Source organism: Mustelus asterias, chromosome 13 (assembly GCF_964213995.1).
Source record: "Mustelus asterias chromosome 13, sMusAst1.hap1.1, whole genome shotgun sequence".
NCBI lineage: Eukaryota > Metazoa > Chordata > Chondrichthyes > Carcharhiniformes > Triakidae > Mustelus > Mustelus asterias.
The window spans coordinates 62596447-62609032 of NC_135813.1; the positions used below are offsets into that span (position 1 = coordinate 62596447).

General features: G+C 46.1%; 1 protein-coding gene across 5 annotated transcripts in view; it reads left to right on the forward strand.

Moving 5' to 3' along the window:
- The window catches only part of LOC144502696 (oxysterol-binding protein 2-like), a 386545-nt gene that overhangs the window by 138684 nt on the left and 235275 nt on the right, over positions 1-12586 (forward strand). The gene's annotated exons all lie outside the window — the stretch shown is intronic.

Sequence of the window (12586 nt, forward strand, 5' to 3'; positions counted from 1 at the left end):
TTCGGCTCAATTGTTAAAGCAACTTATTCGTAGCCGTCTGAAATTTTCACCAGGCAGGTGCCCAATTGGCAGCCCGATGAAACTGCTGGTGATATTGGCCCTGATTTTACCGGCATGCCTGCCCCAGAACCAGGGTGGGCGAGGCTCGTAAAACGGCATGTTCCGTTGGCCTGGGGTGTGATCTTATGAGCCTCAGGCGGATGTGCCGGTAAAATTCCAGCCATTGTTTGTGAACTGAGTGCAGAGTGCTCAAAAGTGACCTATTTCATTTTATCTTGCTGAGATTTTATAAGCTGAAATATTAGTTTCCAGCCCTGTCCTGGTTGGAGCCAAGTTTCTGTCAAAACTGATATCATGGTTATGTCTCAAGCTCTTGCCAGATGGCTTCCTCACAGAGTTGCTCCCATAGGTCTGATCTGAAATATGCCTTCGTGCACGAATTTTGCTTTATTCCTTTCACTATACTCATTCTGTGATCCCCTAATCCATCTATTTTAAATTGGAGGCTCCTTATCTTCCAACTCCTTCCTGTTTCACCCTTGGGTCCTGTCTATTCTCGATCCCCGCAGTTCGGTTTGGTTGGTGTTAATTCCTGGTGTAAAACCATTTCATAGTCTAGTCCTGAGAGAATCCCGACAGTGCAGAAGGAGGCCGTTCAGCCCATCGAGTCTGCACCGACCACAATCCCACCCAGGCCGGATCCCAATAAACCTACTTATTTACCGTACTAACCCCCTGATGCTAAGGGCCAATTTAGCACGGCCAATCCACCTAACCCACACATCTTTGGACTGTGGGAGGAAACCGGAGCACTCGGAGGAAACCCATGCAAAGAACAAAGAAAATTACAGCACAGGAACAGGCCCTTCGGCCCTCCAAGCCTGCACCGACCATGCTACCCGACTTAACTAAAACCCCCTACCCTTCTGGGGACCATATCCCTCTGTTCCCATTCTATTCATGTATTTGTCAAGATGTCCCTTAAAAGTCACTATCGTATCTGCTTCCACGACCTCCCCCGGCAGGGAGTTACAGGCATCCACCACCCTCTGTGTAAAAAAACTTGCCTCGTACATCTCCTTTAAATCTTGCCCCTCGCACCTTAAACCTATGCCTCTTGGGAAAAAGCTTCTGACTATCCACTCTGTCCATGCCCCTCATAATTTTGTAGACTTCTATCAGATCACCCCTCAATCTCTGTCATTCCAGTGAGAACAAACCAAATTTCTCCAACCTCTCCTCATAGCAATGCCCTCCATACCAGGCAACATCCTGGTAAATCTTTTCTGTACCCTCTTCAAAGCCTCCACATCCTTCTGGTAGTGTGCTGACTAAAATTGGAACACTGTTCCAAGTGCGGCCAAATTAAGGTTCTATAAAGCTGCAATATGACTTGCCAATTTTTAAACTCCATGCACCGGCCGATAAAGGCAAGCATACCGTATGCCTTCTTGACTACCTTCTCCACCTGCGTTGCCACTTTCAGTGACCCGTGTACCTGTACATCCAGATCCCTCTGCTTATCAATATTATTAAGGGTTCTGCCATTTACTGTATATTTCCTATCACTATTAGACCTTCCAAAATGCACTACCTCACATTTGTCCGGATTAATCTGCCATCTCTCTGCCCAAGTCTCCAACCGATCTATATCATGCTGTATCCTCTGATGGTCCTCATCGCTATCCGCAAATCCACCAACCTTTGTGTCATCCACAAACTTACTAATCAAACCAGTTACATTTTCCTCCAAATCATTTATATATATATTACAAACAGCAAAGGTCCCAGCACTGATCCCTGAGGAACGCCACTTGTCACAGCCCCCCATTCAGAAACGCACCCTTCCACTGCTACCCTCTGTCTTCTATGATCGATGTGGAGATGCTGGCGTTGGACTGGGGTAAGCACAGTAAGAAGTCTCACAACACCAGGTTAAAGTCCAACAGGTTTATTTGGCAGCACAAGCTTTCGGGCCCTTCACTCATCTGATGAAGGGCAGCGCTCTGAAAGCTTGTGCTGCCAAATAAACCTGTTGGACTTTAACCTGGTGTTGTGAGACTTCTTACTGTTCTATGATCGAGCCAATTCTGTATCCTCCTTGCTAGTTCACCTCTGATCCCAAGCGACTTCACCTTCTGCACCAGTCTGCCATGAGGGACTTTGTCAAAGAACATAAGAACATAAGAAATAGGAGCAGGAGTAGGCCATCTAGCCCCTCGAGCCTGCCCCGCCATTCAATAAGATCATGGCTGATCTGAAGTGGATCAGTTCCACTTACCCGCCTGATCCCTATAACCCCTAATTCCCTTACCGATCAGGAATCCATCTATCCGTGATTTAAACATATTCAACGAGGTAGCCTCCACCACTTCAGTGGGCAGAGAATTCCAGAGATTCACCACCCTCTGAGAGAAGAAGTTCCTCCTCAACTCTGTCCTAAACTGACCCCCCTTTATTTTGAGGCTGTGCCCTCTAATTCTAGTTTCCTTTCTAAGTGGAAAGAATCTCTCCATCTCTACCCTATCCAGCCCCTTCATTATCTTATAGGTCTCTATAAGATCCCCCTTCAGCCTTCTAAATTCCAACGAATACGAACCCAATCTGCTCAGTCTCTCCTCATAATCAACAATGGGAAAATCCCTCCATAGCTGCGAGCATCTCTGGTATCAACCTGGTGAACCTTCTCTGCACTCCCTCCAAGGCCAATATATCCTTCCGCAAATAAGGGGACCAATACTGCACACAGTATTCCAGCTGCGGCCTCACCAATGCCCTGTACAGATGCAGCAAGACATCTCTGCTTTTATATTCTATTCCCCTTGCGATATAGGCCAACATCCCATTTGCCTTCTTGATCACCTGTTGCACCTGCAGACTGGGATTTTGCGTCTCATGCACAAGGACCCCCAGGTCCCTCTGCACAGCAGCATGTTGTAATTTCTTTCCATTTAGATAATAATCCAATTTAAAGGTCTTACTGAAGTCCATGTAGATAACATCCTCTGCCCTACCCTCATCAATCATCTTTGTCACTTCCACGAAAAACTCGATCAAGTTACTGAGTCACGACCTCCCCTTCACAAAACCATGTTGCCTCTCGCTAATACGTCCACTTATTTCCAAGTGGGAATAAATCCTGTCCCGAAGAATCCTCTCCAATAATTTCCCTACCATTGACATCAGGCTCACCAGCCTGTAATTACCTGGATTATTCTTGCTACCCTTCTTAAACAAGGGAACAACATTGGCTATTCTCCAATCCTCTGGGACCCCCCTTGTCACGGGCATTCGGCCTCTGATATTCGGGTAAGCGTTCTCCAAGGCGGCCTTCGCGACACACGATGGCGCAGAGTCGCTGAGCAGAAACTGATAGCCAAGTTCCGCACACACGAGGACGGCCTCAACCAGGATATTGGGTTCATGTCACACTATCTGTAATCCCCACAGAGTTTCACTGGCTGTCTTGTCTGGAGACAATACACATCTTTTTAGCCTGTCTTGATGCTCTCTCCACTCACATTGTTTTGTTTCTTAAAGACTTGATTAGTTGTAAGTATTCGCATTCCAACCATTATTCATGTAAATTGAGTTTGTGTCTTTATATGCTCTGTTTGTGAACAGAATTCCCACTCACCTGAAGAAGGGGCTTGCAGCTCCGAAAGCTTGTGTGGCTTTTGCTACCAAATAAACCTGTTGGACTTTAACCTGGTGTTGTTAAACTTCTTACTGTGTTTACCCCCCTTGTAGCCAGTGAAGATACAAAGATTTCTCTCAAGGCCCCAGCAATTTCCTCCCTTCTCTCAGTATTCTGGGGCATATCCCATCAGGCCCTGGGGACTTGTCTACCTTAATGTTTCTTAAGAACCCCAATACCTCCTCCTTTTCGATCTCAACATGACTCAAACTATCTACACACCCTTTCCCAGACTCATCATCCACTAAGTCCTCCTCTTTGGTGAATACTGATGCAAAGTACTCATTTAATACCTCGCCCATTTCCTCTGGCTCCACGCATAGATTCCCTCCTTTGTCCTTGAGTGGGCCAACCTTCTCCCTGGCTACCCTCTTGCTCTTTATATTTGAATAAGAAGCCTTGGGATTTTCCTTAATCCTGCTGGCCAATGATTTTTCGTGACCCCTTTTAGCCCTCCTTGCTTAAGTTTCTTTCTACTTTCCTTGTATTCCACACTTGCTTCGTGTGTTCCCAGCCTCCTAGCCTTGACAAATGCTTCCTTTTTCTCTTTGACTAGGCTCACAATATCTCTCGTTATCAAAGGTTCCCAAAACTTGCCATACTTATCCTTCATCCTTACAGGAATGTACCGGTCCTGAATCCCTATCAACTTACACTTGAAAGCCTCCCACATGCCAGATATGGATTTACCCTCAAACATCTGCCCCCAATCTACATTCTTCAGTTCCTGCCTAATATTGTTGTAATATACGGGGAGAATGTGCAAACTCTACACAGACATTGACCCAAGCCGGGAATCAAACACGGATCCCTGGTGCTGTGAGGCCGCAGTACTAACCACTGTGCCACCGTGCCATCCCGGTCCACATTTAATTTTTAAAAATTGTTCATTCATGGGGGACATGAACGTCCCATGTCCCACAAATTGTTGCAGTCTAATCTGGCTTCATAATATACCCTGGGGTCTCGCATCTGGCACTCTTAACAATGGGAAAATCCCTCCATAGCTGCGAGCATCTAAAGGAGCCTTCCCTCGACTGTCATCAATGCCATTATATCATTCCTTAGACAAAGGGACCAAAAATGTTCACAGTATTGCAGGTGTGGTCTAACCAGTGCCTTGTACAGTTTTAGCAAGATTTCCCTGTTTTTTACTCCATTTCCTTTGAAATAAAGGACAACATTCCATTTGGTTTCGTATTATCTGCTGAACTTGCATGCTAGTATAATAAAAATTTTATAGAGTAGCCAGGTTGATGTAGATATATATTTCCTTCCAGTTTTCATGATTTTGTGCGTGAGTGTATGGATATAACAGAGTCTGCAAATACAGTTGCTGGTACCTTTGTGAGGTTAGCCAATCAGGCTATGCTGGCTTCATCACCCTGGCTTATCGTTTTCATGATGCGGGTGAGTGCATAGCATACAGGAGGAGGCGGTGGCATAGTGGTATTGTCTTTAGACTAGTAATCCAGACACCAGGGATAATAATCTGGGGATTTGGGTTGGAATCCCACCATGGCAGATGGTGATATTTGAATCCAATAAAATCTGGAATTAAAAGTCTAATGTCGATTGTTGTAAAAAAACATCTGGTTCACGAATGTTCATTAGGAGTGGGTCTTGAACTCTCAATCTTCTGATTCTGAGGTGGATAGCCAAGCACCATATGTCTTGGCGGAAGCATTGACTCCGCTGCCCCAGTTTTCTTTAGAAGCATCACCTTCCACATAAAGTGGTGGTTTGCCAAAGTGAGGTTTGGCTATCTTTGTAGTTGTGTGGATGCCAGAAAGTGGCAAAGAACATCTCCAATTAAGCCTGATCTGTCTGGCATCCTCCCTCCCAAACACGGCAGACCGAGGAAATCCCATCGGTGCCAATAGTAGGCAAAAAAAAGCTGCAACACTTGGCATAGGTATTCATGAGTGCCAACAAGGTGGAGAGGTAAATGAAGAAAAATGGAAAATAGCCAGCTAAAATGTTGTAACCTTCATATTGGTGTTTGTTGGGTCCTGTAATAAGTCTGCGGAGTCACCAAAATCCCTCTAGATCCCTCTAGAAACTCTAACAGCAGTACACAGAGTGCTATCAGTCAGCAGTCTATCTCTGGGGGTATCAGAGGAACTGCCACTCCCGGTTAAGTACAAGTAAAAGACTCCCTGATTGGTCCATCAATTGGATCCTTAATCAGGGAGTTCATACTCCAATAGGCCGACCTCGATGGCCTGCTTGAAGTCATTACAGGTTCAGCATACTTGCCACCCCCAAAACAACGCTGGCCAGTCATTGGGAATGAGAATAACGTTTGATATCCTTCACAGCAGGATGGACCGGCATGTCCCCAAGGTTATATCTGAATGAAGTGCTCGGTATGTGCGGGCAGGCTTCAGAAAGCACATTGTGATGCAAAATGGGCATGTTTCTGATGGACTGGGTCATCCCTTCCACTTGAAGGAAGATTTAGGCTCTTGTATTTTCATATACAAGTGGGACTTCAATTCTGGGTCATGATAAACGATGAATGTCTTTGTGAATGGATCATTTTGGTTAGTCAGATTCTATAGCGAACAACTCAAGGGCAGTTTTTATCCTGTGTGCCCTTGGGGCAGGTATTTCCTGTGTTAATTGGAATGGCCCCTGTTCCAGCTTTAGCTGTTAAGAATCTGACTATCTTTCAAATATTTTTCTGACGAAGTGAGATTTTTTTTTAACTTTAATGGTCACTTTAACTTGTACCTGTGCAGTGGACCAGCAATAATGGTTCTGGTTTTCATTTTGTACTCATTCACAGCAATAAAATCATAGAATCCCCACCGTGTAGAAGGAGGCCATTTGGCCCATCGGGTCTGCACCGACACTAATCCTACCCAGGTTCTATCCCCATAATCCCAAGCATTTACCCTAGCTAGTCCCCCTTACACTAACGGGCAATTTAGCATGGCCAATCCACCTAACCCGCACATCTTTGGAGGAAATGAAGGTCTGTATTCCTGATGCGTTCATTGGAAATGAAGGGATCCAGGAAAATTCAGGTTCTAGAGCTGTTAAAGGTGCAGAATCGACGACCTCCTTATTTGGCAACAAATTCACACCACGCAGTGTCGACAACACATGATGGAATAAAGTTTCACTCCCTAATCCCTTTGTTCCTGCTTGCTAGTTAATGGCCTCATCCCTGTATTAAGGTCCAAGCAGCTGGACTAATTGCAGGCATTAGCTAACCATCTCCAAAAAAGCGTCTGAGACCAGTGATCACTCAAAGAACGAACAAAGAACAGTACAGCACAGGAAACAGGCCCTCCAAGCCTGTACTGCTCATTGGTCCAACTAGACCAATCGTTTGTATCCCTCCAATCCCAGGCTGCTCATGTAACTATCCAGGTAAGTCTTAAACGATGTCAGCGTGTCTGCCTCCACCACCCTACTTGGCAGCGCATTCCAGGCCCCCACCACCCTCTGTGTAAAAAACATCCCTCTAATATATGAGTTAAACTTCGCATCTCTCACCTTGAGCCCGTGACCCCTCGTGATCGTCACCTCCGAGCTGGGAAAAAGCTTCCCACCGTTCACCCTATCTATCCCCTTCATAATCTTGTACACCTCTATTAGATCTCCCCTCATTCTCCGTCTTTCCAGGGAGAACAAGCCCAGTTTACCCAATCTCTCCTCATAGCTAAGACCCTCCATACCAGGCAACATCCTGGTAAACCTTCTCTGCACTCTCTCTAACGCCTCCATGTCCTTCTGGTAGTGCGGCGACCAGAACTGGACGCAGTACTCCAAATGTGGCCTAACCAGCGATCTATACAGCTGCATTATCAGACTCCAGCTTTTATACTCTATACCCCGTCCTAAAAAGGCAAGCATACCATATGCCTTCTTCATCACCTTCTCCACCTGTGTTGCCACCTTCAAGGATTTGTGGACTTGCACACCTAGGTCCCTCTGTGTTTCTATACTCTTGATGACTCTGCCATTTATTGTATAACTCCTCCCTACATTATTTCTCCCAAAATTCATCACTTCGCATTTATCCGGATTAAATTCCATCTGCCACCTCTCCGCCCAATTTTCCAGCCTATCTATATCCTGCTGTATTGCCCGACAATGCTCATCGCTATCCGCAAGTCCAGCCATCTTCGTGTCATCCGTAAACTTGCTGATAACACCAGTTACACCTTCTTCCAAATCATTTATATATATCACAAATAGCAGAGGTCCCAGTACAGAGCCCTGCGGATCACCACTGGTCACAGACCTCCAGCCGGAAAAAGACCCTTTGACCGCTACCCTCTGTCTCCTATGGCCAAGCCAGTTCTCCACCCATCTAGCCACTTCTCCTTGTATCCCATGAGCCTTAACCTTCTTAACCAACCTGCTATGTGGGACTTTGTCAAATGCCTTACTGAAATCCATATAGACGACATCCATAGCCCTTCCTTCGTCAACCGTTTTTGTCACTTCCTCAAAAAACTCCACCAAATTTGTGAGGCACGACCTCCCTCTTACAAAACCATGCTGTCTGTCACTAATGAGAATGTTCCGTTCTAAATGCACATACATCCTGTCTCTAAGAATCCTCTCCAACAACTTCCCTACCACGGACGTCAAGCTCACTGGCCTATAATTTCCCGGGTTATCCCTGCCACCCTTCTTAAACAACAGGACCACATTCGCTATCCTCCAATCCTCAGGGACCTCATCTGTGTCCAAAGAAGCGACAAAGATTTCCGTCAGAGGCCCAGCAATTTCATCTCTCGTCTCCCTGAGCAGTCTAGGATAGATGCCATCAGGCCCTGGGGCTTTGTCGGTTTTAATGTTCCCTAAAAAACCTAACACTTCCTCCCTTGTAATGGAGATTTTCTCTAACAGGTCAACACCTCCCTCCGAGATACTCCCGGTTAACACGTCCCTCTCCTTTGTGAATACCGATGCAAAGTATTCATTTCGGATCTCCCCTATTCCCTTGGGTTCTAAGCATAATTCCCCTCCTTTGTCCCTGAGAGGTCAGATTTTCTCCCTGACAACTCTTTTGTTCCGAACGTATGAATAGAATGCCTTAGGATTCTCCTTAATCCTGTCTGCCAAGAACATCTCGTGACCTCTTTTTGCCCTTCTAACTCCCCTGAACCTTCCCCCAACATGCTGGATGCCCATTCCACACCCAGCTTGGTTTTGCTCTACCACCCATTTCACCTGATTGCTTTTTCACAGCTCTTAGTGTTTGGCTTTATAGAGTATTAAGGTCATTAGTGAAAGGGTTGTCCATCTGTTTCCTCCAAAGGAGGCTGGCACGTGGCTTCACACTAAAATAATCCAAGCCTAGTTGGTGAAGCTGAAACCAAGACACAGAGCTTTTCTTATTGACTTGTTCAGTCTCAGAGCTCTCCTCGCACACACCCAGTGTCCCAGCTATCCTCTACTGAGAAGCTCTTTTGTGAACCAAATACAACATAAACCAATTAAAAATCTAACCGGGGTGAAAGCCCCTTGTTGTAACAAAATAAAACATTACTAATTAAATTAATTATCCCCTATTTATATTCTCTTTTTAATAAAACAAATGATCAGTGAATTAAACTAATAAAAGGGCTGACAGCCCCTGGTGGAACACTGTAACAAAAATCCAAGCATTGAAAGGAAACCTAACCAATTAAATTCAAATAGTGTTAGTGGGGCTGACAATGCATTCAGCCCCTGCAGGGGGCCACTGGTCATGGAAGGTCTCAAACATGCCAGTGGACATCACACCCTCTCTCGCCAGGGCTACCTGGCTGTGAACAGAACCATTGGAGAGGGACAGAGACAATCTCACAAACTCTGCTGCCTGGAGCTGGAGCAGGCTTGCAAGGAGACCCTCTTTCATCCTCGCTCCCTCCACACCAAGTGACCAAAGATCAAGAGCGAGGGGCTGCTGTGCAACCAAAGATTGAGGAGGCACCCCTTCAGAGAACTGAAATCATAGAATAACACAGTGCAGAAGAGGCCCTTCAGCCCATCGAGTCCGCACTGACACATTAGAAACACCTGAACTCCCACCTAATCCCATCTGCCAGCACTTGGCCCATAGCCCTGAATGTTATGATGTGCCAGGTGCTCATCCAGATACTTTTTACAGGATGTGAGGCAATCCTCCCAGGCAGCACATTCCAGACCGTCAGCACCCTCTGGGTAAAAAAGTTTTTCCTCACATCCTCCCTAAAGCTCCTGCCCCTCACCTTGAACCTACGTCCCCTCGTGACTGACCCTTCAACTAAGGAGAATAGTTGTTCCTTATCCACTCTGTCCATGTCTCTCATAATCTTGTACACCTCGATCAGGTCACCCCTCAGTTTTCTATGTTCCAATAAAAACAACCCAAGCCTACCCAGCCCCTCTTCATAACTTAAATGTTCCATCCCAGGCAGCACCCTGATGAATCTCCTCTGCACCCCCTCCATTGCACTCACATCCTTCCGATAATGTGGTGACCAGAACTGCGCAGTACTCTAGCTGTGGCCTCACCAAAATTCTATATAATCCCAACATGACTTCCCTGCTTTTGTAATCTATGCCTCAATTGATAAAAGCAAGTGTCCCATGCACCCTTTTCACCACCCTACTAAAATGACCGTCTGCTATCAGAAATCTGTGGACAAGCACGCCAAGTTCCCTTTGTTCCACAGAACCTCCGAGTGTCCTGCCATTCATTGAATACTTTCTTGTCAAATTAATCCTTCCAAAGTGTATCACACCACACTTTTCAGGGTTAAATTCCATGGGGCTGCATCTTTATTTTAATTCTTTAATGGGACTTGGGCGTTGCTGGCTGGCCAGCATTTATTGTCTATCCCTAGTTGCCCAAGAATTTTGATTTGATTTATTATTGTCACGTGTATTAGTATATAGTGAAAAGTATTGTTTCTTGCGCGCTATACAGACAAAGCATAGCGTTCATAGAGAAAGAAAGGAGAAAGTGCAGCATGTAGTGTTACAATGATAGCTAGGGTATAAAGAAAGATCAACTTAATACGTGGTAGATCCATTCAAAAGTCTGACAGCAGCAGGGAAGAAGCTGTTCTTGAGCCGGTTGGTAAATGACTTCAGACTTTTGTATCTTTTTCCCAACGGAAGAAGGTGGAAGAGAGTGTGTCCAGAGTGCATGGGGCCCTTGATTATGCTGGCTGCTTTCCCAAGGCATCGGGAAGTGTAGATGGAGTCAACGGAATGGAAGCTGGTTCACGTGATGAACTGGGCTTCGTTCATGACCCTTTGTAGTTTTGTGCGGTCTTGGGCAGAGCAGGAGCCATACCAAGCTGTGATACAACCAGAAAGAATGCTTTCTATGATGCATCTGTAACGGTGAGAGTTGTAGCAGACCTGCCAAATTTCCTTAGTCTTCTGAGAAAATAGAAGCGTTGGTGGGCTTTCTTAACTATAGCATCGGCATGAGTGACCAGGACAGGTTGTTGGTGATCTGGACACCTAGAAACCTGAAGCTCTTGACCATTTCCACTTCGTCCCCATTGATGTAGACAGGGGCATGTCCTCCACTATGCTTCCTGAAGTCGATGACAATCTCCTTCGTTTTGTTGACATTGAGGGAGAGATTATTGTTACCGCATCAGTTCACCAGATTCTCTATCTCATTCCTGTACTCTGTCTCAGCATTGTTTGAGATCCGACCCACTACGGTGTCATCAGCAAACTTGAAAATCGAGTTGGAGTACACAGTCATAGGTGTATGAGCAGTATAGTAAGGGGCTGAGGACATAGCCTTGTGGGGCACCGGTATTGAGGATGATCATGGAGGATAGTGTTGCCTATCCTTACTGATTGTGGTCTGTGAGTTAGGAAGTTGAGGATCCAGTCACAGAGGGAGGAGCCGAGCCCCAGGCAAAGGAGTTTGGAGATGAGTTTCGTAGGAATAATGGTGTTGAAGGCTGAGCTGTAGCCGATAAATAGGAGTCTGACATAGGTGTCCTTGTTATCTAGGTGTTCCAGGGTTGAGTGTAGGGCCAGGGAGATGGCATCTGCTGTGGACCTGTTGCGGCGGTAGGCAAACTGTAGTGGATTCAGGTAGTCCGGGAAGCCAGAATTGATTCATGCCATGACTAACCTTTTAAAGCACTTCATAATGTTGGATATCAGAGCCACCAGTTGATAGTCATTAAGGCACGCTGCCTGGCTTTTCTTCGGTGCTGGGATGATGGTCGGCTTCTTGAAGCAGAGAGGGACCTCAGATTGGTGTAAAGGGAGGTTGAAGATACCCCCGCCAGCTGATCCACAAAGGATCTGAGTGCTTGTCTGGGTACCCCATCCGGGCCAGTCGCTTTCCGAGGGTTGACCTTCAAGAAAACTGCTCTGATGTCTGCGATGGTGACCTCTGATACAGGTTCGTCCGAGGCTTCTGGGGTGGAGGGCGTGCTCTCGCTGACCTCTTGGTCAAAACGGGCACAGAATGCATTGAGTTCATCGGGAAGGGATGCATTGGATCTGGCGATTTTACACACCTTCATCTTATAACCTGTCATGTCTTGCAGACCTTGCCATGGTCAGCGGGGGTCAGTGTGGCTAGCCTGGGACTCTAGCTTGGTCCGGCATTGTCTTTTGGCATCTTTGAAGTATCTCCGTAGATCATATCTAGCTTTCTTGTAGGTCAGGGTCGCCTGACTTGAACGCCTCAGACCTGGACTTCAGCAAGCAGTGGATATCCCTGTTCATCCATGGTTTCCAGTTGGGAAAAACACAGATTTGCTTCTTTGGCACACAGTCTTCTACACACTTACTAATGAAGTCAGTTACTGTAGTGGCGTACTCGTTTAGGCTGGTCGCAGAGTTTTTAAACACTGACCAGTCCACTGATTCCAAGCAGCCCCGTAGGAGATTATCCGATTCCTTAGACCAACA